General features: G+C 49.0%; 1 protein-coding gene and 1 pseudogene across 2 annotated transcripts in view; one reads left to right on the top strand and one right to left on the bottom strand.

Annotated features, from left to right (window-relative positions):
- TRABD2B (TraB domain containing 2B) overlaps positions 1 to 26,447 on the bottom strand; it is a gene marked incomplete at both ends in the record, with an annotated part of 208,692 nt that overhangs the window by 61,656 nt on the left and 120,589 nt on the right. The gene's annotated exons all lie outside the window — the stretch shown is intronic.
- Positions 3,922 to 4,491, top strand: LOC308260501 (phospholipid hydroperoxide glutathione peroxidase GPX4-like; annotated as a pseudogene). Its single transcript has one exon. The product of its transcript is annotated as a phospholipid hydroperoxide glutathione peroxidase GPX4-like (transcript).

Here is a 26,447-nt window from a genome sequence, read left to right on the forward strand (position 1 = left end):
ACATGTGGGATGTAAGGGAGGAAGGTAGCTCTCCTCTGAGGAGCTGGGAAGACTTTGTGACTCCTGAGAAAGGGGGCTTCACCCAGCACTCATAGTCTCCTGGCTCTGGAGGGTCCTTATATTATTTACCCAAAACATTTTAAGATATTAATTACCTTATATTATTTGCCAATAATCTTCCTCTTAATTTTACAGAAATAGACATTAGAACCATATAATTTGTGTCCTAGGATATATTGTAGTAGGTGGGAGAATCGACCAGGTTTGGCTCCCAGGCTCGGGACCCCTCAGAACTTGCATTTCAGAGATTATGAACTTATTTGAATACTGATGCTTAGAGAAGACCACTATTTAGAATTGAGGTGGGACTTTAGAAACTGTGGGGTTGGTAGTAGGGATGTTCTGAGCCAGGGAGGAGACTTCATCTAATCCTGGTTTGCCAAGGACGTCTGAGTCCCAGTTTGCCTGGTCCTGAGCTCATGTATTCAGGAGAAAAGACATGTTACAGGTGAAAACAAGATGATTATGGGCTCAAGAGGAAGTCTCATATCCTACCTGGCTGAGCAGGTCCAAAGGTATATAGTTTTAGAAGCTGAAACTTTAAAATGAAAACATGACTATCCCAGACAGAGCAGTGGCCTTTGGTTGAGTTAACTAAGACCTTCATCAAAGGTCTGGCTGGGGAATGACTGACCACTGGCAGAAGATGCTGAATGGGTGGAGGTCACTTCAGACGCTCCCTCTTGACAGGTGTAATAATCTGGACTCTTACTTCCTCTAATAACGTCTACCTGTTCCTCTAATAACGTTCACCTTGATCATACTATTCTGATGAAGATATGACTCCTGTGACTCTTATTATCATAGCCATGACACTTGGCACGAAGGAGATCTTCCAACTGTCTCTGTGTTCTCCTACACCCAACTTCCCTTTCCATGCTCACATATTCTGTCTCCTAGTAAAATGGAAACACTGAATACCAGCGAACCGTTTGGCGAGGTAAGGACCTCTGGAAATTCCCTCCTTCACAAAAGCAGCAAGAACACTGATGAAAATGGTCGGAATCAACTTTTGTAGGACTCTAGAAATTAACCGAAGGCTTGTAGGATTTCTGGGAGCATTTAATCAAGAAAAATGGCTAGATCTCAGTAAGAATAGCAAGTTTTGTGGCATTTCAACTCGCTCAACTTTTCCCATCCCCCAGCAATAGTCTTGAAAACCAACCCCTGTCGGCCAATCATAGGGAAACCCAGCAGCCTGGCAGTTACACAGGAGGAGAATAGGGTCAGCGCTCCTTCAAAGCCCCACTCCCAGACTTGTTATGATTGGACCTGGCTGGTGGTTCTTTGGAGCACTCTACTCTCTAGGTTGTCCGTACTTGATCTGATTCAGAATTTGCTTAGTGCCAACAGACTTCCCAAGTGTGTTTGTCAAAAACAATCGGAGGCAACTGACATCACAGAAACATGAAATATTGTATACCAGTTGGGGCAAACAACAGGCCAATCAGAAAGCTTAAAAAGAAGCATGGAGTATGAGATTCCCATGAAGGGAACTGAAAAGCTCCAACACATTCCTGGGAATAGAGAAAGCAGATGGCATGAATAGGGCTGTATGGTTACTCAGAGCTTTACACATACTCAGAAAAGACCTGAATGACTCAGAGCTCTCACCTCTATCTAACCTGGAGCCTCTGAGAACAGGACACGAAAGCCAAGGTAGAGTTATAAGCTACATGGATGGATGTTTAAGGTGTTCCTCAACGCATACGTACAAAATCCTTTAGCAAAGATTGAAAGACATTAGTTCCAGAGACTCAAGACAATTTCTGACTAATCACGATCCGATCATTAAGCTAAGCAGAGACTTTGAAGGCCGGACATGACAAAGAATAGAAACTTTATAGAACTATTTCAGAAAAGTCACCAATTAAACAGTATCAACAACAAATAGCAGCAACAACCATACATTCTGAGTATGGGAGAGAATATTATTTCCAGATTTGACACATATCATTATTATTTATTATTTATTTATTTATTTTGGTGGTACTGGGGTTCCTGGAGATCCTTCTACCTCCAGGCTACACTCCCAGACCTATTATATATATGTGTGTGTGTGTGTGTGTGTGTGTGTGTGTGTGTGTGTGTGTATTTTAAAGTCTCTTAAGCCAGCCAGGCTGGCTTCAGGCTGGCTTTGAACCTGCGCAATCCTCCTGTCTCCGCCTCTCAAGTGCAGGATTACAAGCGTGTGCCACCACACCTGGCATGGCACATAATATTATTTAAATGTCTAGTTTTCAACCAAAATTACTAGACACACATAGAAACAAAAAAGCATGGCTCACAAATTAGGAAAAAAGTAGCTCAAAGAGAATAACTGTAAGAAAGTGCAGAGTCAGACTTACTAGGGAAAGACTTTAACCCATTGTTTTATATATGGTAAAAGAATTAAAACAAAAAACAAAAAACCTGTGCCTAAAAAACTAAAATATGAAAATGATGCCTCACCAAATACAGAATCTCAATAAATAGACAACAATCACACACACATACACAAACTAAATAAACATCCACATTATATAGTTGAAAAATGCAATTCGTAAAATAAAACATGCACTAGAGAGGGTCAATATGTTTGAACAGGCAGAAAAATCAGCAAACTTGAAGACAGGTCAATTGAGATTCAGTCTGAGGAACAGAAAAATAAAAGAATGAAGAAAAATGGAACACCTACAAGTGTGCCAACATATGCATGATAAGGACTCAAGAAAGAGAAAGCCACGTATGGTGGCACACACCTATACCCCCAGGACATTGGAGTCAGAGACAGGAGGATCACAGGTTAGAGGCTAATCTCAGTAGTTTAGTGAGGCTCTCAGCAACTTAGTGAAACCCTGTTTCAAAATAAAAAACTAAATAGGGCTGGAGTATAACTAGGAGGTTGAATGCCACTGGTTGCAATCCACAGTACTCTCCCCACCCCCAAAAAAGAAGAGAAGAAAGGGTAGAATTTTGAAAAAATAATGACTGAAAACTTCTAAATTAAAAAAAAAAAAACATTAAGCTGGGTGTGGTGGCACACGCTTGTAATCCCCGCGCTTGGGAGGCTGAGACAGGAGGATCGCACAGGTTCAAAGCCAGCCTCAGCTACTTAGTGAGGCTCTCAGCAACTTAGTGAGACCCTGTTTCTAATAAAATATAAAATAGGCCTGGGAGTATAGCCCGGAGGTAGAAAGCCTCTGGGTTCCACCCCCAGTACCACCAAATAAATAAATAAATAAATAAATAAATAAATAAATAAATAAAATAAAAAATAAAAAACCCATTAATCTACACAGCCAAGAAGCATGATAAATTTAAAGACCAAGAAGAAGAATAAATTTAAAGAGATTGCACTAAGACGTCATAGTGAACCTGCCAAAAGCCAAAGACAAAAAGGAAACCTTAAAAACATCCCACAAAGCTGAAAAAGATCAACCCCAGCACTGATAAAAAAAGATCAATGGCTGATTTGTCATTATAAATGACAGATACCAGAAAGTGACATATTTAAAAATGCTGAAAGGAGAAGAATGAGTGTCAATGAAGAATTCTATATCCAGCAAAACTATCCTTCAAAAATAAAAGGGAAGTCAAGACATTCTCAGGTAAGTAAAAATTGAAAGAATGTCACCAACAGTCCTGCCTTACAAGAAATTTTAAAGTGCTAGTAGTCCTTCAGACTGAAATGACAAGTGTAACTCAAATCCACAAGAAATAAAGAGCAATGATAAAGGTAATACTATAGGTAAATATAAAAAATAGCATGAATGAACTTCACTTGTAGCTCGTTGTTCTACTATCTAACTTAAAAGGTAGCTATATAAAATAGTTATAAATCTGTGTTTATGGGCTTTAAAAATGTATGCTAGGAGTCGGCTGCTGAAGCCGGCGCTGCTGTGCGGGGCTCTGGCCCTGCCCGGCTTGGCGGGCACCATGTGTGCCTCCCGGGATGACTGGCGCTGCGCCCGCTCCATGCACGAGTTCTCAGACAAGGACACCGATGGGCATATGGTGTGCCTGGATAAGTACAAGGGCTTCGTGTGCATTATCACCAACATAGCCTCCCAGTGAGGCAAAACCGAAGTGAACTATACTCAGCTTGTTGACCTGCATGCCTGATACGCTGAGTGTGTTTTACGCATCCTGGCCTTCCCCTGCAACCAGTTCGGGAGGCAGGAGCCAGGCAGTAAGGAGGAGATCAAGAAGTTTGCTGCCGGCTACGATGTCAAATTCGGTATGTTCAGCAAGGTCTGTGTGAACAGGGACGACGCCCACCTGCTGTGGAAGTGGATGAAAGTCCAGCCCAAGGGGAAGGGCATGCTGGGGAATGCCATCAAGTGGAATTTCACTAAGTTCCTCATAGACAAGAATGGCTGCGTGGTGAAGCGGTACGGTCCCATGGAGGAACCCCTGGTCATAGAGAAGGACTTGCCCTGCTATCTCTAGCTCCACAAGCATGTGCCCCCACTGAGCCCCTGCCCACGTTCCTGGAGCCTTCTACCTGGCACCCATGACGGCCTGTCTGCAAACCAGCCCGCTGGTGGGACAGGCCCGAGAACCTGGCGTGCACTCGCCGGAGGAAGGCCCCGTGGCCCGTGGGCTCAGCTCAATTCCTTGTGGAAATAAAACACAGAAATTCGAAAAAAAAATGTATGCTAATATAATTTGTATGACTGTAACTGTACAAAGAAGGGAAGAGGGAAAGGAGTACATTCTTGTCTACTATTGTAATTAGGTTAATACAGTCTGAATTTACAATTTCTAGGGAAACAACTAAAAAAGTAACTCAAAATGCAAGTAGTCCTAGACCTGGGTTCACAGGAGCGAGTTGTGACTTGATTTTAGATGATCTTGGGCATGTAATTTCTCATTTTCTTACCCCCCGCCTTTTTGTGCTAAGGATCAGACCCAGGGCTTTGTGGATGCTAGGCTCAAAGTGAATTACACCCCAGCCCCACCTCTAGTTTTTCAGTCTTAGTTTCCTCATTTGTACAATGGCTGATATTCTGCACAATTCACAAGTTTATCCATATTTTCAGTAAGGTAATGCATGTGCTGTGCATGCTAAATAGAGAGTACGAATCTCCACTGGACTAGGGGAATACACACCTTCTTAGCTGTGTGGCCTTGGGCAAGCCATTCGACCTCCCAGAGCCTCAGTTCATTATTTGTACAATGGAGGAAACAATAGTCCCTAATCCAGAGATCAATGGGTTCAAGTGGGCTGTCCTAAGTAAAGTGCTTGGGGTAGTGTAGGCATCTGGGAAATGTTGGTGATTATTCTTAACTGTGAATCACCCAAAGGCAGGGATATCCTCCACTGGAGACTGCATGTTCATGTCCTCAAAATTTGTGTGGTGAAGTCTGGTTTCCCACGTGTTGATGTCTGAAGGTGAGGCACTGGGGAGGTAACTAGGTCATGAGGATGAATTCTTCATGAATGCGATTAGGGCTGTTATAAAACAACAACAGATCTCCTTTGTCCCTCCTTCCACATGAGCACACAGCAAGGAGATAGCTCTCTGTGAACTAGGACACAAGCCCTCACCAGATGCCCAATCTGCTTATACCTTGACCTTAGGCTTCTGGGCCTCCAGGACTTCGAATGATGGACTTGCTGTTTATAATCCAGCAAGTCTATGGTCTTCTCTTACAGCAGCCTGGACTGACTAGGACACCTTGGTAATCATCTCTGGGTTCCCAGAGCCTGGCATAGAGTATCTACCTACCCAGTAGACAGGGTATTTGTTCAACTGAACTTGAAGTTCACTGTCATCTAGACAGAAGTCTAAAAGGCTGCAAAAAGTTCACATGCAGGGGAGAGAACTTGGGCTCAGGAGGCCAGAGCTGGAATCAAGAGAGAAAAGTCTGGTAGAATCTGTCTCTCTCCCCTGCTGGGCTCTGAAGTCCATTGCCAGGCCCAGCAGTGCAGTGGACGCCTCTGGAGGAATGTCATAACCTCAGCACCCAGAGGGAGCAGTTTTGCGTTTTTCCCACATTAGGACATCTTGCTAAGAATGGATTCCTGGCCCTGAAAAATGTTTGAGATTTGAGGGTGACCAGGCCTGTTTAAAATCTCTTAAAGGGACCATGGTGTCCTGCCTCCTCTCCTTCACAGCTGACCTTGACAGTCCACACTTGCCACCTTGCATCTCCCATCTACTCCAGCATGACTTCCACCCAGACCATCCCTGGTCTCTAATCTTGCTAAGGTCTCCTGGAATCTGAATCCAAGTCTAGAGCCTTGGACTCATTGCCCAACTGGCTCATCCACCTGTCCCTTTAGGTCTCTGCAGGGCTCTAAGAGGGGAAGTGGGCTTCTGAGATTGCATCTCCCAGGACCTCCTGAAAACTCTAAGGACAATGGCTCGAAGATCATTCCAGGAGCAACTATTGCACCAGGCTCGCACAGCGGTGGGGGCAGGGGGGAGGATTGGCAGGGAAGGAAGACTAATCGTGATTACTATGGGCAGGCTTTCCCCATGGGTCTCCTAATCTAATACAGTGACACCAGGAGGCAGATACTATTATGACATTTGATGAGGAAACTGAACCAAAGAGAGGCTAAGTAACATGCTCAAGTCCCCCGAATGAAGGGGTGGGACTAGGACTGGTGTCCATGAGCCTCACCATAATCCAGTCAGCCACAGAAGGTAAGGTGACCCGGGGCAGGCCAGAGAGACCAGCAGATCTAATTCCACATAGCTCCAGAAGGAGGCAGCGAGACAGAAGAGGGGAAGATGCAATTTGTTTGCAATTAAACTTTGCCACTGTCCTCCCTTTTCTTCCTGCCCCCTTCCAGGGACACTGTTTTCCCTTGTGAGACACATCTCTGGATAGCTTCTGAGCTCTGCTAAACTTTCCTAGCATCATTCACTGAGCAAATGGAAGGATCCTAGCAAGAAAGAAAATGTTAATTGGCCCACTTTAAGGATGGGCCAGAGGCTTCCAAGGCTTCTGCTCATAAGAAATGGGCTTTTCAAAGAGGAGGTGGACCACACCTGTCTTTGGAGGAGGGTCAGTAGAGTCTGTACTCTAAGGCTGTACCCGAGGCTACAGGTCATTTCTGAGGTTTCCACTGGCTCTGTGAAGCTTCTGTCTGTAGCTTGTGAAGATTCTGCCTGTAGCTTTCTGGGTATCCTTGGACTCTTCATAAATTTATCTACTCTTCTGTTTCTTGCTCAGTAACACACAAATGTTAAACAATGATCTCTAGGGTCAGTTACATCTGCCAGGTATTTAACCCCCAAATCAAGCACTGGAGAAAATTAAATTCCTTTGCACTTTTAAAGAGATATAGTATATATCACAAATGGTCAGTTGGCTACCAACTGGTGTAGCCCCATAATTTGCTAAGGGAAGATTGAGCCCCAGAAGGGTTAGGGACAGATGAAAGGTCACACAGCAGATCCAGCTCCTGGGGCCCTGTCCAAAGGAAGAGGAGATGAAGGAATGAGCAGTTCAATCAGATGGTCAAGGCTGACCCTCAATCCTCTGAGAGGAAATGGAAGAGATGGCCAAGCAGATGCTGAGGATGTATGCCCCTGGCCTGCTGCCATGGGGCAGGTGCCTGCCCATGTTACTCTCTGGTGACTGTGGATGTTGGGTGGGCACTAGGCAGTCACAGTGACCATCAGTCCTGGCTCACCATCTGCCTGGAGTCTGCTACTCCCTCGGCTTTAAGCCCTGTGGAATGGGAAAGGGCCCAGCTTACAGGCCATATGGGGTTCAGTGAGATTGTGGATGTTGAACACACTGATGACAGGACCTGCTACACAGGGGGAAGGTCACCCGAGAGGTCAGGCCCTGCCACTGCATAAAGGGCAAGCTCTGACAGACACAACCAGGGATGAGTGGGAGGGGGCAGCAGTGCAGAGACCCGGGGCTCCTTTTACCCCATGCCTCTGCTCCCATCACACACGCACCTGTGCACATACGTTGGCCAGTCTTCCAGCTGGCTGAGGCTACAGCTGCCTCTTGTATGTCTCGAAACATCACAGCCTCCTCTTTATCTTACCAACACTGCCTGGCCTCAGACCTCATGGTGAGCCTCCCTACTGCATCCAGAAGGAGTTTAATGAAGTGCAAACCACACTTCTGATGAGGACGAAAGAGAGAGAGAACGAACCAAGGACAAGCAAACCCAGCAGCTCAGGAGCAGTCCCAGCTTTGGCGTGGTATGTCTGGCTGTATTCTATCTCCCCCCTCATGGCCGTCATGGCCACCAGCAATTTGGTCCAAGGGCCATGTGCTCGACATCTGTCACACAGTTTCATTTCTCTCTGAGATGTCCTCCAGCCCAGTTGGAGACCCCATCTACCCGGTGGAATAAAGCTGAGGTTGAGAAGCTGGCGCACGAAAAGATTTGAATGCAGTGTCTGGGAGGGTAATGGTTGGGCTTGAGGTTGTCATGGGCATCCCGTCTATAAGCCCAGGATGGCATAGACCTCTTCCCTGTAGCTGTGGACCTCACCCCTGTAGTTATGAGTTTGTAGAGGGTGTTCACCTCCTCAGATTCAGTTCTGGGATCTGGGTACAGCTCAGGACCTGGCCAGACCCCAGGTTTGCTGAGCAAACACTCCGAGGATCTTGTTTGAGTCTCCATCAGGTCCTAAGAGCTCAAGGGGCAGGAAAAAAACAAGAGAGAGCTGGGTTGGCAAGTCTATTGCACAAGTGAAGAAAGAGAGGGTCAGAAATATTTGATGAAGGGTATGTGCTTCTACAGTAGCATATCCTCACGGAGGTGGATGCTTTATATTTCTATATTTTGTGCTGTCATATAAGGAGTGAGGAAGTGAAGCAAGCCCCTTCCATCCACAATTAATGGACGCGGGCCTCAGCCAGGCCTCTGGAGGTTTGTACCATCCTGTCCATCCTCAGGATCAGAGACCAAGGCTCTAAGAGCTTCTGAAACTTGTTCAGGGTCACAGCAGTGGAGCTGGTTAGCGGCACAACCACACTTCAAATCCAGATCCTATGACTGTTTCTGACATTCTTTTCTCTGCTCAGAAAGACCCTCTAGCCCACTTCTTTATCTCTCCCTGAAGCAAGACAGAGTTTGAAGCAGCCCTGGTTTCCAGCACCCCTTAGAGAACTCATGTTGGAAGCAGAATTTGGCAGACCCACTGGGATTAATTAATGACAGGCCTATCTTCAGGGTGGCCCCGTCGGCTATCGAGACTGCTGCATACCTGTTGATTGCATAATCCATAAATACATTTGACATCTTTAATTGGAATCAGGCCCCCTGGGCCCTGCCCACAGTTGAGTTACGAGCTCTAAACTCCCTGTTGGCAGCCCCGAGCTTCTGCCTGAATTGGGGCCCAGGGAGGAAGAATCAACTTGGGGTGTGATGACATTTCTCAGGGATTAGGAAGCAGAGAAAACTCTGCTGCTTAAGTGTATGGATATGGATGGTCCTCAAGCTCTGTGGCCCTGGAGCACTTCCTAGTTCCATCTTCCCTCCTCTGGAAAGTCTTCCTGGGCCTTCTGAGTGTCAGGCTGCTGGACCCACAGAGTAATGCAACTGTTCCCAGGCTCCATACTGGGTTGACATGTGGCTTTTGAGGTCTCTGGCTGGAATCACATACCCCGTCTGTCTTACCAGATCATCTCCCAACATAGGCCAAGCACTTCCTCAACCCAACATGTGTACCAGATGCTATAGCAATAAGACAAGACTTCCTACTTTCTTGGGTACAAGACTCTTCTCTGGGTATCCAAGGAAGAGCTGAATCCTGGAGCTGTCCCACAACCCATCATGTCTCATTCACTCATCACTGACCACGGACCACTTCCCAGGTGCTCTGAGAAGGCAGAGAACCTTGATGGATGAGGACCCATACCTACGGAGGAAGTCCCTGTCCTAAGAAGTACAATAGAGAGGCAGAGGCCCAAGGAGGCCCAAGGCAGGGGTGGTGAGCTCAGGATGGGAAGAGGCAGGTGGAGGGGAAGTTCCTAGAGCCAGCGACCATGAGCTGGGCCAGGTCTCCTGGACAGGTCTCACAGGGCCTAACCAACCTTTTCTGCATTTTCAGATGACTCTTCTGGCTGCCGTGAACATTTAAACAAGAAGTGTGTGGAAAGTGCCAGGCACAAAGCAGCCGTTTGATGTTAAGTTCCCTTTTGAAGCCGTTTCCCATCTCGACACACATGGAAAATGAACGTTGGCAGGAAATACTGCGAGAAAAGGCAGAGGCTGTGCATGGCTGGCAGCCACTGCTCCAGGGCCCTCTGGCTACCTCAGACTTTCCTCGACCACCATGAGGGCTCAGGGGCTCCCATTTGGCCCCTCTGTTGGGATGCCCTGCCTTTGGGCATGAGACTTCATCTGTTCCTATGTTGCCTCTGAAAGTAGCCTCCTTCTACCTTCTGCCTGGCTTCCCTCATTCCTCCTGGTCCTCACTGGGGAGGAGACCACTACAGAATTTCCCCTTCTCTCCCTCTAAGCACAAGCCCTCATGGAAAGCTTCCAGGAAACATGGTTTAGAAGTTCACAATCCAAGAAAGAAGAGGCAATTTCCATGACAGGCTAAATATATAGCTGGCACTGGATCCCCAGGATGGCCACAGATGAGTTGTGCAAACTTGGACAAGCAGCTTATTTCTCTGAGCTTTGTTCCCCTCCTCCACGATGCTCACTAAATTGCTAGCTAATCAAATGATTCATTCATGTGAGTGTGTCTACTCCATTCAGAAACTGTCCCAGACTCTAGGTATAGGGCAGTTAATAAAATACACTCTCTGATGTGCTGAGATTTTGTTCTAGTGGGAGAAATGGGAATTAACAAACAAGCAAATATATTGCATGCTGGGTGACAAGAACCACCACAGAGAAAGATATGGCAGGGGCAGAGCTCTGGAGGGCAGGGTGGGGTGCTGTTTTATTTAGTGTGGGTGGGGAAGGCTTTACTGAGATGGGGACAATGAATCAGAAGACTGCGGGGACTGAGTGAGCAGCCATGGGAGATTTCTAAAGAACATTCTAGACAGAGGGAGTGCCATGAAGACGGGGCATGACCAGCCTGTGTTAAACAGCAGGGGCTAGTGTGACCGGCACAGTGGATGGGTTGGGAAAGGAGGCCTGAGATGAGGGCAGAGAGATGAAGGTGGGACAGTGATTTTCATGTAAGACTTTGGCCATCCTGACAACATGGGTTTTTTTCTTGGAGCAAGGAGGGGGCCTTTGGATAGGTTTAAGCCAGAGGTAATAAGACATGATATGCCTTTTTATGTTTTGTTATTTTATCTTATATTCCTCCTCCTCCTCCTCCTCCTCCTCCTCCTCCTCCTCTACCTCCTTCTCCTCCTCCTCTTTCTCTTCTCCTTCTTCTTCTTCTTTGTGCTAGGGATTGAACCCAAGGCTTCACACATGCTAGGAAAGCACTCACTCACTGAGCCCCCACCACCTAGTCATACATCTTAAAATTTACCTCTGCCTGCTGTTTGGAGGAGAGACTAAAATGAACAAGGGCAGAAGTGGGGAGCCCAGTGAGAGGCTACTACACAGACCCCAGGTGAGTCGGTGGGCTTTGGGCTGGGGAGGTAGAGCGGTGAGCAGTGATTGTTCCAGGTATACCTGGAAGGTAGAGCCAATACACAATGCTAGCAGTGCAGGATGTAGGTCAAGCATGAGTCCAGTTGTGCTAGTCTGAGCAACTGTGGGAAGGGAGGCCCCTTTTACTGGGACAGGGAAGGACACAGGAGGAGAAGACTGGGACAGGGACAGGGGAACAGAGTTTGGTTTGGGATGTGCTCATTTGAAGGAGCCTGACAGACAACCAGAGGGAGCCATGGAGGAGGCCACTGGGTATACGACTCTACTGTCCAGCAGAGTCCATGATGGAGATAAGAATCTGGGAGATGACTTTGAAGGTGAGGGAAGGCAGAGGATAAGAGTCTTGAGGAGGCAGCCCTGGAGTATGCACCATTTAGAGGTTGGGCACAGAGGAGAAACCTGGTAGGAGGAGCTGCCAATTTGGCTCCTGACAAGAAGATTCTCTTGCAAGAGAAGGCAGATGAGGTGCACATGGAGCCTGCACAGGAGAGGGCTCCAAACACGAGGGCATTTGTCTCTTTCCCATGATGCCAACTCAGAGAGGGTCCTTTGGAAGTGGAATGGCAAGGGCTGTTGGATCTCTCTAGATGGGCACCAGCCTTGGGCTTTAGATTGGGGGAAAAAGCCCCCAGAGAGGTTGACTTTAGTCCTAACTTCTGGAATGTCTTTGAACCCCACAAGAAAAAAAGGTAGAACTTGGAAGTGGGTAATTTTGGTCAAGTGCACTCTATTTGCTTAGAGTTTGGGTGCAGCGACCAGTTAATTACTCAAGTAAATCATGTCACCGTCTCCTGCAGCCCCCATGCAATAACACCATGTTGACCACACTTTTAAGAGTGATATAAGCCTCTGAGTGTGGGCTAAGAGGTTTTACAGGCCACCCTTTGAATGGGCCTCTTTCTCCAAGAGCCCACAAAAGTCATGTGTGTCCACTCAGTGGTGGGGAGGGAGATTGGCTCTTGCGGGCCCCCTTCTTCGACAAGGTCCATATGAGTTGGGACTAGTCCAAGGCTGGCTGGCAGCCAGCTGAGAGGTGGGAGAGATCCATCTTTTCTGTGTCCTCTGCTCATGTACCATGTTATACTGTCCCCATGCCACTCAGCCCTCTCACTCAAATCTGTATCAGTTCTACAAACATCCAGTAGGCCAGGGTCCGAGCTGAGTGCTTGGAACTCAGGACTACCAAGGCATGGTGCTCGCCCTCCAGGCAAATGCAAGAAACTCTACTCCAAAGGATGGATTTAAGAACACCTGCTGGGCTACGAAGATAAGGTTTCAGCAGATAGTGTAAGGGGTGAGGGGATTCCAGGCAAGGGAGCAGCATGAGCTAAGGACAGGGACTGGGTGTATCTTCCAGTCACAGAAGCCTTGGTCCCTTGACTTAGATGCTCAGTATCTGTGACTCTCAGGTTGCTTGAGTTACAGACTGAAGGGGACCTAGACTGCAAAATTCGAAGCTTTTTGAATAGGATGGAGGCACACCTGGTCAGCTCTCCCTCAGGGCAGGAGATCCCTCCACCAGTCACCAACAATGGCACCTTCCAAGATGGGTGGAGACACAGGCCAGGATTCCATCCTGCACCGGCAAGTGCTCAGCATCTTTATGCCCATCCATCAGCCTCCTGACACCAGCCAGCTGTGTGCTTGTGACCAGCCTCACCCCACCATGTTCCAAGGACTCCGCCCCACCCAGCAAGCAAAGCTCATATTCCTGTCTGGTCTGGCTTCTTTGCTGTGTGTCAGAGAAAGTGCTATGGCCATTAGCATGATAGTGATTGGCAGCTAATCAGCTAAGGACCAGCTAAAAGCTTGGTCCTGGGTCTAATCCCACCTGCTGTGTATTTTACTTCCCCAACCCATACTTCTTTTCATTATGAGATAAAAAGCAGTGGCAGTGAGCAATGATTTGCTCTTATTAAGTGTCTGGCATTGGGTTGAGAGCTTTACAGGCATGATCTTGACTAAGTGTCAGAAGAGTCCATGATACACACTGTTGTGCCTCTCTGAGACCAAGGCACAGAGAAGTAAGGTAAATGGCCAGTAGTCATCAGGTGGTAAATAGCGGTGCTGGGAGACGGCCCAAGAAAGTCTGATTCCAGAGTCTGCTATTAATGACAAAGGGAATAATAATTTATATTATCCTCCCCGGGCATATGTGCAGCAAATTCATCATACAAGTGGGTGTTTAAAGCCCGTCTTTAGGGATTTGGGATATAAGGAACATGAGTATATGGCCAGAGGCAGTGTGGCTGAAAAGTTATTTCTGTGTAGGGAGGAGTATATTTTTATAATCTGAGTAATTGCCTACTAATGTGTTTAGTCCTCATTAAACTGTGAACTTCTCAGGGGGAAATGAACATGTTTTATTCTACTTGAAATCCCCAAAACAATGCCTGGCTCCTGGTAGACACTCAGCAAATGCCTACGGAATGAATTGAGCTTCCTTCTGGACTTACACAGTGGGCCTCCTCTCTCCAGGGCTCGCCTGTTTGCCGGGTAAGTCAAGGTGAGTACGCATTTGCTAAGGGGGTCTGGGTGCATGGCCAGGCCTAACAACAGCCCAAGTCTGGCTGGAAAGCAATACTTTAATAGCTGCTGTGCAAAGACTCCTAAAGCCTCTCAATTCAGGGACTTAAAAAAGAACCCAATATATAGCTAAGATGTGGCTAATACATTCAGCATGCGTCTCCCTCCAGTTAATTAGAAAAGTTTATTACAGGAAAGTTGGTGGCTTTTCTTTCCAAGGGAAATGTAGTAACTTCCGAGAAGTGGGAAAGACAGATGCCAAAAGCTGCCCCATGGCCATTTCCACCCTGCTGTCCTCCAGGTCTGCTGATGGGTACGCAAGTGCCCGTCCGGCTTATCCATAAAGTGGGTGTGGCTCACCTCAGGGCAAGGGAGGAATGTGTATGCTGGTCTAGGATTCAGGAGGCTCAGGTTCTCACCCTGGTGCTCCAATTTGCTGCACGGCCACAGCAGAGGCTGCGACTGTCTTGGGCTTCATTCCCTACCTGTTAAAGAGACTGATAGACTCCTCCATCTCCGAGGTGCCTGGGCGGCTGAGAGAGACAGTGAGGTACATGATCTGTGGAGGGAGGATGGTCTCAGGGATGTCAGTGCATCTGGTCAATTCAGGGAACAAAAGAAAACCATCTCTGCAGGGTTCTATAGACTAAACATCTGGAGACTCAGTGGTCTCTTACACTTTGAAACCTGTTAACCAGGTCCATAGACAACGGGGGACCTACCATGTGGGGCTGCAGTGGCCACCACTCTAGGAGTGATTCACACCCTCTTAGATATTCTGAATTAACCAAATGGAGGCCAGGTATGTTAGGCCTCCCTCCCCCAATCTCTCTCTCTCTCTCTCTCTCTCTCTCTCTCTCTCTCTCTCTCTCTCTCACACACACACATACACACACACACACTTATTCATAACTGGGGGCTCAGTGCCCTCTGAACCTCGGCTCTTAGCTGCCTCCTAGGAGCGTCCAGATCAAAGGAGGGAGGGGCAGATTTATGGGTGTGCAAGGGTGTCACAGGTGTTTCTGTGTCCAGCCCTTGGGAAATGAGAGAGGGAGGGAGGGAGGGAGGGAGGGAGAAAGAGAGAGAGAGAGAGAGAGAGAGAGAGAGAGAGAGAGAGAGAGAGAGAGAGAGAGACTCTTTTCCAGGAACCAGCTCCTAGTTGGGAGTGTTTTGGGGGGACCTAGGAGGTGTTCCTGCCCTCAGGCTGGTGAGGCCCACTGCCAAGGCCCCAGCTGAGGCTGAAGAGGACACCACCTCAACTGAAGAAGTCTCAAAAGGTCCTTCCTGGTCAGGCAAATGGGCTTCATCCTCCACAGCAATCTTTGCAAGTAAGTACCACCCCCAGGACCACTCATGTCTGTTCTGGAGGCAACACCTGCTTTCTAAGATCTCTGCCCTCTTGGACGAGATCCCGCTTGACTTTACCTTTGTGGCTGCAGTGCCCAGCACCAGTGCCTAGCGTGGGTAGCTGTACAGGAAATAAGACACAGGGCTGCCATGAATGGAAGAGTTTTGGACACTATTATGTAGGCTGATTCTAAATAATGCCCTTTCATTGGACAAATGGGGAAACTGAGACCCGGAGCGGGTGAAGTCACTTTCCTGAGGTGGCTGCAGGGGTTGGCAGTGGATGTGGGGCTGGGTCGTGTGCTCTGGTGCCCATTCCAGTGCTCTGCAGCTCTTGCATTCTGGTCTCAGCTTTCTAAGAGACACCCCCCCACACATACACCTTTCTGCCTTAATCCACTTGACTAGGCTGTGCACAGCCCAGTCAGGAGGGGAAATGTCCACACTACAGAAATCATACGAAAGAAATTATGGATGGAAAAATCATTACCTTATAAATCGGCCAAGCTGTTCAGAACTTGTAGGAAACAGGGCATATAAAATTCATATGGCACGTTAGGGCTTTGATAGCGCCTCATTACAGCTCTCAGACTCCAGTGAGAAATGTCCTCACCCAGAGAGGGCTAATTTTCCTTTATTAATGACACGGGATGGGGCTGATGCCACAAATTCCAGCTACCTGAGGGCCTGGAGCTTGGGGCAGATGCTTTTGAGAGAGATGACTCTCAAGCTGTACTCTCCCTTTCCCATTTTACTCTGCTGCACCTAAGGGAAAAAGAAGAGAGGAGGAGTGGCCTCTTCCTGCCTGGGCACCCAGCCTGTAGACCTGTGGTATGGCAGTCCCAGCAGACGAATATAGCGGTTTACCCAAGATCTCCCAAGATGAGACTTGAACCTGAATCTTTTGTTTCCACTTCTGTGTTCTTTTCCACTGAGCAACAGCGCCTCTAAAGCTCCTGAGAGCTAGTTCTGAGATGGCAGAGGTTGCAAACTCTAGGTCTCCACTTGGCACTGGGTGCTAGTCTTTGCTAATTTGCTGGGTGAGGGGATGAAGGGGGCAGCTCTGGGAGCCAGGGTCTGGGGAGGTCAGGGCAAGCCTGGGTCCCTGGAGGCCAGCTTGGCTACTACCCAGTACTTTTGTGGTCAGCACCCGGCCTTACACAACGGCCTTCCTGCTTAGTCCCCACCCCTGCACCCCTGCAGCCAAAAGTAGAATCCCCTGATGGGCCATTTGGCTCAACCTAGGGTTTCACAGGCCTGTTCCTTCCAGAAGAAGCTACAGACCCAGCCAGCGCTGGCCCACAGACTCACAGGAGAATTGCAAAACCCGAGGCATTCACCCCAGATCAAATTCCAGTGTCTTGGGTCTTTGAGCTACTTGTTTATACAGAAGAAAATCTATTTCCCACCCTCGGCTGGGAGGTGGCTGGACCACAGACAATTGTGTCACTGGGGCACTCCACAGGAGGTGTGGCTTCTGAGGGAACCTTATGCTGGTCATAAGTCCTGCAGGAGCTGCCCTCCCCTCAGCCAGGCCAGGGACAGAGGCCTGCGCTCAGGGTCAGCAACCAAGAAGACAGCTGATGGGGGACTTTCTCACAGTCACCAGTCTCATGAGGGAGCAGCCTGCCCCTGGCAGTGCCGAACTTTTCAGCAGGGGTGGTATGCAAGCTACCTCGGAAGTAGAGGAAAGGACCCAAATGTCATATGGAAGTTTGGCCAAAATGACCCTCAGGTCCTCTTCTGACCTGGAAAGAGCAGAAGCCCAAGAATCTAGATTCATCAGTCAATAAACTCTCATCAAATTATCTATGAGGCCTGAGTTGGAATGAGTGAGATTCTGAGCTGAAGGAGACTGCAGAAAGAGCGAGCGAGGTGCAGGGCAGTCCAGCATCATGTGTGTGGTGACAGATGGACATACTGTCCAGGCCATGCCCGCATGCCCTCCCCCTGAAACGCTCCTGGATGGCTTCCAGTGGCCAGCACCGGTGTTCTGTGCCCAAGGCTTGCTCTAGCCCACAGACCCCTCTCTGCCTGAGCAGGCCAGTGCTGGGAGTGAACACTTTCCTCAGGACCACCCACCGACTGAAGTGGAGAATGAATACCTCGGTTCTCCTGCCTTCCAGAGAGATGAATCAGAGACGTGAACTTGCTCCCATTTCCAGAGCATCCCAGAAGACTGAGCTCTGCTGCCCACATGACAAACTCTTTTTTGGCTCATTTGCCTACTCCCCTGGGTCAAGTTTTCCCCTGGAATTATCTGTAGTCAAGTCTTTCACTTCAGGTCTGCTTCTCGGGCACACAAACTAAGACAAGTGGAAGTCATCCTAATCCCTTGAGTGGGGTGGGAGCTTGTGGCCAGGCTTGGCTCCCCAGAAGAGATCCTTACCTTAGCTCTTCCAAGAGGTGGACAAGGGCAGCAGCACAGATGAAAGAGTGAGGAGGACCAAGCCCACTGGCCTGTGCAGTATATGGAAGATTAAGGTGAGCCCAGCATGGCTTCCACACCAGCAGGAGGGAGGCTGTCCGTTGCCCGCAGGCCTGGCCGCTCCTACCAGCCAGCAGCCCCCTTCCCTTGCTCTGTCTCAGTTCATATGCTCCTGGCCACAGTGATCCATATCTCAGCCAGCTTCCCTTCCCTGTCCTGGGAAGTCTTCCTTGGCCACCCCTGGTCTCCAGCTGCCTCATGCTCTGTACACAATTCCCTTTGCATCCCAAACTCCTCCACCCCCTTTAGTCCTCAAGAACTGATGTAGCTTGTCAGCACCTAAGCTATAATGAATGAATAAATCATCAAAATGGAAACCTGGCCTCTGGAATATCAAGTCGCTTGGGGTCTAAGGAGACTCATAGGAATGTACCTAAACCTGCAGAGTAGCAGGTGTAGAGTTTACAGCCAGAGAGCGGGTGGCTGGGGGACAGGGGAGGGAGGAGAGAAGAGCAACAGAGAGGGAGAAAGGTTTTAGACAGTGATCAGCAAGAACTTCTCTGCAGTTTTACTGGAGCCGGGGAAATGCCAGCTGGCTTCCCAGGGGCTGAGGCGGCTTTCTCTTTAAGTCCTGTTCTGTCACTTGCTTTGTCAGTGAGGCTCAATGCCCTGCCATATGGAAGTGATAACTCAGCCTTGCAGGGCCACTGTGAGATCCAGGAGGTGAGGCTGCATGTATACTTATCTCACAGCTGCTGAATGACTGCCGGCCCTCTGTATCCTTGGGTTTTGCATCGCAGATTCAACCAATTGTGAATCAAAAAGTATTTGGAAAAACAACTGCATCTGCACTGAACATACTTTTTATTGTTATTTTCTAAATAATACTGCGTAACAATCATTTGCAATAGAATTTACATTGTATTAGGTCATAATAATTAATGTAGAGATAATTTGAAGTACTGAGGAATCTTGTGCATAGGGTATATACAAATATCATGCCACTTTATATAAGGAACTTGAGCATTCCAGGATTTTGGCATCTGCAGGGGGTTCCAGAACCCATCCCCTGTGGGTACTGAGGGACAAAAGTGTTGGGCTGGAGGAAGTCCCCATGTGCATCACTGTCCTGAGTCTTCCCTTCATCCCTGGGAGGCAGAAGTGCCGTGAGGAAGCATAGCCCAAGAGGTTGAAGGAATTGCCCAGAACAGCTCAGCTCTTATGTGCCAGCAGAGGGACTTGAACCCAGGCCATGTGGCTCCAGATTCTGCACTCTTAATCAATGTGATTAACACAGTGGGCTCTTGACAAGTGTCTTAGAAACTTCAAGAGAGCAACCAGAAGGCAGTGCGAGCAAAAGCAGAGGAAGCTGTCAAAAGTCATTTCAGAGTCCTGCGCTCAGGGCTAAGCTGGGAAAGCAAAGCACAAAGATAGAAACTGGCCAGAGAATAACCCCAAACCCGGACGCCCACAAGCCACAGCTGAGGCCCGGTGGGCTGTGCTCCCAAGAAACCTTGGGTGCGGGCTGTAGATCTGCAGCTGGGCCCAGACCGCCGCTGAGACAGATGAGGCTGGGGAGGGGGCTCAGGGCAGAGCTGCTGGGTGAGGCTTGAGGGGCTCCCTGCACCAAGGAGCCACACTCACAGGATTCTAAGGGGGCCTTTGTTGCTGCGGGGGACTAGGAATTCCAAGCCAAAGTAATCTAACCGAGCTCTAGCAGAATTGACTTTTGGCCTCCCCCACCTCCCTACCCACTGCGGGATTCATTTTCACGATCCCCTTTGAATGGTGTGAGCCTGTTTCAGAGAGCTGAAAACGGGCCCCATGTGGCCACGCAGCGCCAAGAATCTGAGCCTTTCCCGCAGCCCAGTAGGGCCACCCTTGCTGGTCATGTCTGGCCAGGAACTGCGGCTCTCAGCAGTACCCAGACTCAAAGTGAGCTGCAATTGCCCAGCCCCAGGGAGCCTACCCGATACTGCAGTGTTCAGGCACTGGCTGTACACCCTCCCACTCATGCTCAGAGGTAGAGATGCTGTTTATTATCATCTCCCATCTGCGGCTGATGAGCTGGGCTGGGTGGTGGTGTTGAGGTCATTTGTCCAACCTCATCTTCTCAAGTGTCCTAGACTCAAAAGCTCACTTTTTTGCAGAGGGAGGGGGGTTACTGGGAATTGAAGCCAGGTGCATTCTACCTCTGAACTACACCCCAGACCTATTTTATTTTTTATTTTGAAACAGGGTCTCACAAAGTTGCTGAGGGTCTGGCTTAAATTGCTAGCACTGGCCTTAAATCTGCTGTCCTGTCTCAGCCTCCCAAGTACTGGGATTACAGGCATGCGCCACCACGCCCAGCTTCAAACGCTCGTAACCATAACACTTGCCCTAAAGCTGCACATTTCTAAAGTGTATTTTTCTTTAAAATGGGGGTGATGGTGACTGATACCTCCTGGAAGGCCCAGCTGAGTTCTCATGTTCTCTTTGATGTTTGAGAGTTTCAATCCCATGGCTTCCCAAAGGCAGCCAGGGATGGTGGGGCAGGTTAAAGGGGGTGGGTGGGGGACCCCCACAACCCACACTCACCCTGGAAACATGCCTAGCAAAGAAAAGCCTTTTCTAATGAATGTTAGCTCAGCAGAGCAGCCTTTGTGCAAATATTCAGAATGGGGGCTTGCTTGGTGTTGGGTCTGAGGGACACTCGTGGGACAGTGGTCACGCTGGGGAATGTCAAGCTCTGGAGGAAGAGCAAACAGAGACCCCTGGACATCCACATTCCTTGGTCTGCAGCCTGGGGTCCAAACCCACCAGCAGCCTCCAGTATTGTCCGGCATGGCCTGAGCTGGCCCAGGGGCAGGATCAATATTTGCTGGTACACACTGTGTCCCACATCCAGCGGCATCTGTGTTTGGACAGCCCGGCCTCCCACTGCCCTGAACCTCTTCCAAAGGCACTCTGGGTCCTGAAGGTCTCTAAAGGATGGCAGTCATTAGACTCAGAGGCCAGGGCTTGGGGAGAAATCATGGGATTTCTCACAGTGTCTGATCTTGAACCTTTCCATTTATTTATTTATTTATTTATTTATTTATTTATTTATTTATTTATTTATTTATTTATTTATTTGTGGTACTGGGGTTCCTGAAAACCCTTCTACCTCAGGGCTACACTCCCAGACCTATTTTATACTTTTTAAAAAAATTTGGAAACAGGGTCTCTTAAGCCAGCGAGGCTGGCTTCGAAGCTGCGCGATCTTCCTGTCTCTGCCTCCCAAGCACGGGGATTAGAAGCGTGCACCACCACGCCTGGCTCCATGTATTTTAGGACCAGAAAAATCATGCAAAGGAAAAGGCCTGTGGGAATCCCATCAGAATCTCCTACTTGAGGACAGGCTGGTTAGTATAGACTGTCCTGGGAGGAATCATTCTTGGTTCTTCTTCTCTCCTTCCATATCCATCCATCCATCCATTCATCCATCCATCCATCCATCCACCCACCATGTACCTATTTATTAAGTTTTAAATAGCTCTGTAGACTGGTCTTGGTCCCCTTTGTCACTGGTCCTGCTTAAGCCTGAGCCTCCTACCTGGGCTCCCTATTTCCTGCCTCTCACCCTGTCATTTATCCTCCAGGCTGCAGCCAGACTGGACTTTCTGAATCACAAAATATGATCACATTTCACTCTTCTTAAATCCTCAGAGGATCCCACTGCCTGTAGGACCAAGCTTTGCTCCTTAGATGGCTTACAGGAGCCTGTCATGATTCTCGGCCCACTATCTCCTCCCTCTGATTTCATTCTGATGTCTCCTCCATGACTCATATGATATACCAACTACAAGCAGAGCTTTGGAATCACCAAGACCCAGGTTTCAGTGCTGACACTTACTAACCATATCATTTGTGGGGAATCAAATTTCTGAGCTCTGTAAAATTAGGATGGGCTCTTGGTCATGAAACTAGGAAAACGGATGTCAGATACTGAGCATGGTGCCTACTGCCTAGAGTTGGCAGGACCAGTCACACTGCAACTTAGAGAATCGGGAAGAGGCCACTCAGAGATGTCACAAACCCCCCCCCCCGCCCAGCCCCTCTTCTCTTCCTCCTCTGATTGTTCCACCCTAGATATTCTGTTCTGTTTTGATGAGGGAAGGGAAGAATTGGAGGTGACGGTTTGGGCACCTGAGCTAAGTTGTCTTTCCTGTGAGGTCATATCCAGATGCAACTAGGGCAAAAATATTTTATCCAGTTGATGAAACAGAATGACTTTGCTAATTGCCTAGAATAAGTCATAGTCCTCTCTGACTTGATGCTGAGGGTCTTAGATCTGAGCATAGGACGCCACAAGCCATTTAGCAAGTCACGGTGACACTGACAAACTGCTTTAGGCCACGGGAAGTGACCCCACAGTTTGCATTTTGCGGTTTGGGCCAACACAGCTCTGAGAGGGAGGTAGCTTGCTAGACATAGAGGTCACAGACAGGTGGTAACAGAGCTGGAATTCAAGGTCAGGCTCTGGCCTCTCACCCCTGAGCTGGTTTGCATTTTGTTTGGTGTTTGAGTTTATATTTTATTAGGAAAGGCAGCTCATGTAGGGACAGAGTATGGCTTTGGAATCTGAAGTTTAGACTGCATTTAATAGCTGTGGGATGCTGGACAAGTTGCTTGCCCTCTCTGTGCCTATTTCCAGACTTGTAAGATGAAGGTCATAAGTCTTTTTTTTTTGTCACCATCAGAACACTGACACAAAGAGATTCAGTAAAGTACCCAGCATAGGGCTGGAACTTCAGACTCATGGTTCCTGTGGTTTATTTTTTAGTCAGACTGTCTGGATTTTGTTGAAATGTTTTTATTTAAAATGAGACATTTCAAACAAACAGAAAAGTACAGAGAAATCTAGTAAATATGCATTTACCATCAATCTTTAAACACATTGGTCTTCTACCACATTTATTTCAGATACTTTTATTAAAGGAGTAAAATGTATAGAATCAGTATTTATAGTACTTGGGAGGCTGAGACAGGAGAATTGCAGGTTCAAGGCCAGCCTCAGCAACTTAGCAAGACCCTGTTTCAAAATAAAATATAAAAAGGGCTGGGGCATAGCTCAGAGGTAGAAGATCTCTGGGTCCAATCCCCAATATAGATAGCATAGAATCAGAATTCTCTGCTCCTTCTTGATAGGCGATCACTTCTAAGGATGGCGTGCACCCATTTTTTGTTACACACATGTGTGTGCATACATGATATGATATATTATGTTTTTAAATGTTCAGAAACAGAACTGAACATATTGTTCTATGATTTGCCATTTTTAGCCTGATTATCATCTAAAGCTAAAAAGGCAAACCATAGATCTTGCGTTTGAACTGGGGTCTAATGTTCCATTGTGTGAACATAGTGTGATTTATTTATTCACTTGTCTACTTACTCCTGCGGACTGTGTGTTTGTGTTTCTTTCAAATTCATACGTAGCAACCCTAATCCCTAATAAGATGGCACTTAAAGACGGGGCCTCTGGGAGGTCATTAGGTCAAGCGAGTGGCACCCTATGATGGGATTACTTTTATAATTTATAAAATGAATGTATAAACTTTTGTAAGAAAAGACCCCAATAGAGCTTGCTTCCCCTCTCATTTTACCATGTGAGGACACAGTGAGAAAGCAGCCATCTGTAAATCAGGAAGCAGCCTTCGCTAGAACTTGGCCCTGTTGGCACCCTGACCTTGAACTTCCCAGCTTTCGGAACTGACTGTGGGAAATACGTGTCTGTTTCTTAGGTCCTCCTGATCTCCAGTTCTCTGTGACAGCAGCATGGACAAAGACACCCACCAAGGGACAGCGCCCAGGCTCCCTGCCCCAGCCCATTTCTGCTTCACTATGCTGCCGTGAAGCAGGGGTGGGGAGAGAGGCCACTTGCCCCGGAAGGATGGACAGGCCTCTTCCTGGGCACGAGGCCTGGCTCAAGGCAAGCCCGCCATGCACGGGGTTCAGCCGAAGGTGCTGCACTAGATCCCAGGTGCTCATTGCTGTGGGCTTAGTATTCCCTGCCGTAGGCTTGGCGCTCCCTGCCGTGGGCTCAGTGCTTGGCACCCTGGGCGCTCGGGAACCAGCAGTGAGTGAGGGCAGACAAGTGAGGAGAAACGTGGGAATCACCAGGGACTGGGTGGAATCATGCAGTTAGTTCATTTTGGATTCAGAATAAATTTAGGCTTAGAAAACCATGTCCTTCCACCTAGTGAAGACAGGGTGGGGTGAGCTGAGGGTCCCAGTGCTTGATTCTAGGCCCAGCGCTGCCACTGTGGGCTTGGCACTCGGAGAGGCGCCTGGTCTTTCCAGCCATGACTTAGGGTCTGCGTGGATGGCCTCGCTCCCCCCGCTCCCCGACCCCCACCCCAGGCTGCACTCTGTCTGCACACAGCCTCTCATTTTTCAGGCTTACAGTCTGGGATGAATTCCTTGCTCACCACCTATGGTAAGGGAGATTTATTACTCCCACAAGCTCTTCTCATCCTCCTCCTGCCCAGAAACCTTGGTGGATTTTATCTTGATAAATGATGAGGCCAGGGCCCTGTGGGCAGGGGGGTGGGTGTGAGCCCGGAAAGGAGCAGGGAAAGCCAGAGGTACCAGAGGGAGGCTCACTGCTGTGGAGACAGGAGGGGCTGTCACTCGCTGCGGCTGCAAGATCCTGCCCCAGTAGGAGATGGTTTCTGAGTAATTCTCGCACAATCCCCACAACTTGCTAGGTGACACGCAGTACTGCCTTCCCTCCCTGCAGTTCCTGTAGGCTGTGGAGAGGCGGCTGTGGGATCCCAGCCAGCCGCGGCCTCTGCTCAGCTCTGTGCTTCTGATTGACCATGACGAAGGTACTTTTGGCATCTATATGGGCAGCCTCGGTGTGTGGCAAGGACTTTCCTGAAGTGGCCCTCCTTCCCTCAGACCTGGGACCTCAGTAGGTGCTTCCTAAACGAGGAGTGCCCTGAAGAGTTTGCCGCCTAGCCCGAGGCTGAGCAGGTGGCCCCGCTCAGCCGGGATGAGCTCAGGGCCAGGCCACAGGGGCTGCTCTGGCCCTGCCCCACTCTCTGCCCATCTGGCAGGCTCTGCTCAGCCTCTAGGCACTAGGCCACAGCGCCCTCCTTGGGGAAGCCTTCCCAGATCCCGTGGACCAGGTGCTTGCCTCTGGGCGTCTTGACTGCCCTGCCGAGGCCTGACTATTCACCCCTTGATGTGATCCACATCAGCCTCCCGAGGTCGGGCACTGAGAAGCCTGCTAGGGATGATTGAGAGAGTGGTGGGGAAACAGTCCCTGGACACGGTGACTGTTGCTCGCTTCTCTCTGCACCATTCTGACACATGGTAAATGCTCGGTGGACAGTAATTACTATGAATATTTTCTGTGCAGTAGGCACTGTACTTTATATCTCATTCAGTAGTCTTTAGAGCCCCACGCAGTGGACTTGTTAGGGCCCATGCTGGGTGACAGGGGATGCCTCGGCAGAGGGATGTGGTTTCTTGATTCCACAAAGCTGGTGAGTCCAAGTTCAAACATGGCTGCCCAGCCCTGAAGCACTGGTACCTTCCCTCTGCCTCCTACTGGGTCCTGAAGGACACAGTGCCTGCCACAGTCTCTCCCAGAAGCCCAGAAGGCAGAAATAAAGGCCTTTCTCTGAAGTGGCTGAGGCCGAGACCTCCCAGTGAAGGGCCCAGGCTGGTGGGGATGCGGGTGGAGTGTCTGGACACAGCAGGGAGCTTCTGTCTGAGCTTGGGGTCTGTGGTGGCTTGGTCAGGACTGTGGCTCTGTCTGCGCCCCCTAACCAAATCCAGCCACAATGGCCACCACCTTGCTGCACATACAGACATTCTCTCGTACACTGGTCCTTGAGTCTGTTGGGAGGTGGTCTCTGCAGCCAAGAGAGCTGGGGCCTTGGCTTACCTGGCAAGGAGCAGAGGGGCTTCTGCTGGGAGTTCATCATTTTCTCCAGATATAAAGCTGTCCCTCCTAAGGCTGGCATGGTCCTTCATTCTAGCAGACCCAGCTTGGCAGGCCTGACCCCTTTGTTTCTCTTCCTCTTGCCCTCTGTAGCCCATCTAGCCCACTCCTCCCACCTCCGCCTCCTATTGCCAATGCTGTGATCCTGGTGATCATCCTGAGCCAGCCATACCTCACCTGGGAAATGGATGGGGCTGAGTAGGGCCCAGCAGCTCAGTTGCCAATGTGAGTTCCAGTCTGACCCCATCCCTGCTTCTAGAATCAGCTCCATAGCCTGTCTTTCCCACCATCTGTTGGTACTGAGAACAGGCTTCTGTTTCCTCAGCATTACCTGCCTTAGTTTTGACTTGTTTTGACTTCTGGCTATGGAATTTAGGAGTCTTCCTGCAGTGGCCCCTTTCTGGCCTGGCTCTGGGGTTGGGGGAGGCTTCTACGTGCACCAGCAGGCATGTGGGCAAAGTCCAGGCAGAGGCCTGCCTCAGCCACTGCTCACCAGAGATCACATCTCTGGCCCAGAGTGGTCTCCTTTCCCTACCAACTCCACCATCCAGATTGGACCAATTCAG

The sequence above is a fragment of the Muscardinus avellanarius genome (genome assembly GCF_963383645.1).
Source record: "Muscardinus avellanarius genome assembly, chromosome: 3".
Lineage (NCBI taxonomy): Eukaryota > Metazoa > Chordata > Mammalia > Rodentia > Gliridae > Muscardinus > Muscardinus avellanarius.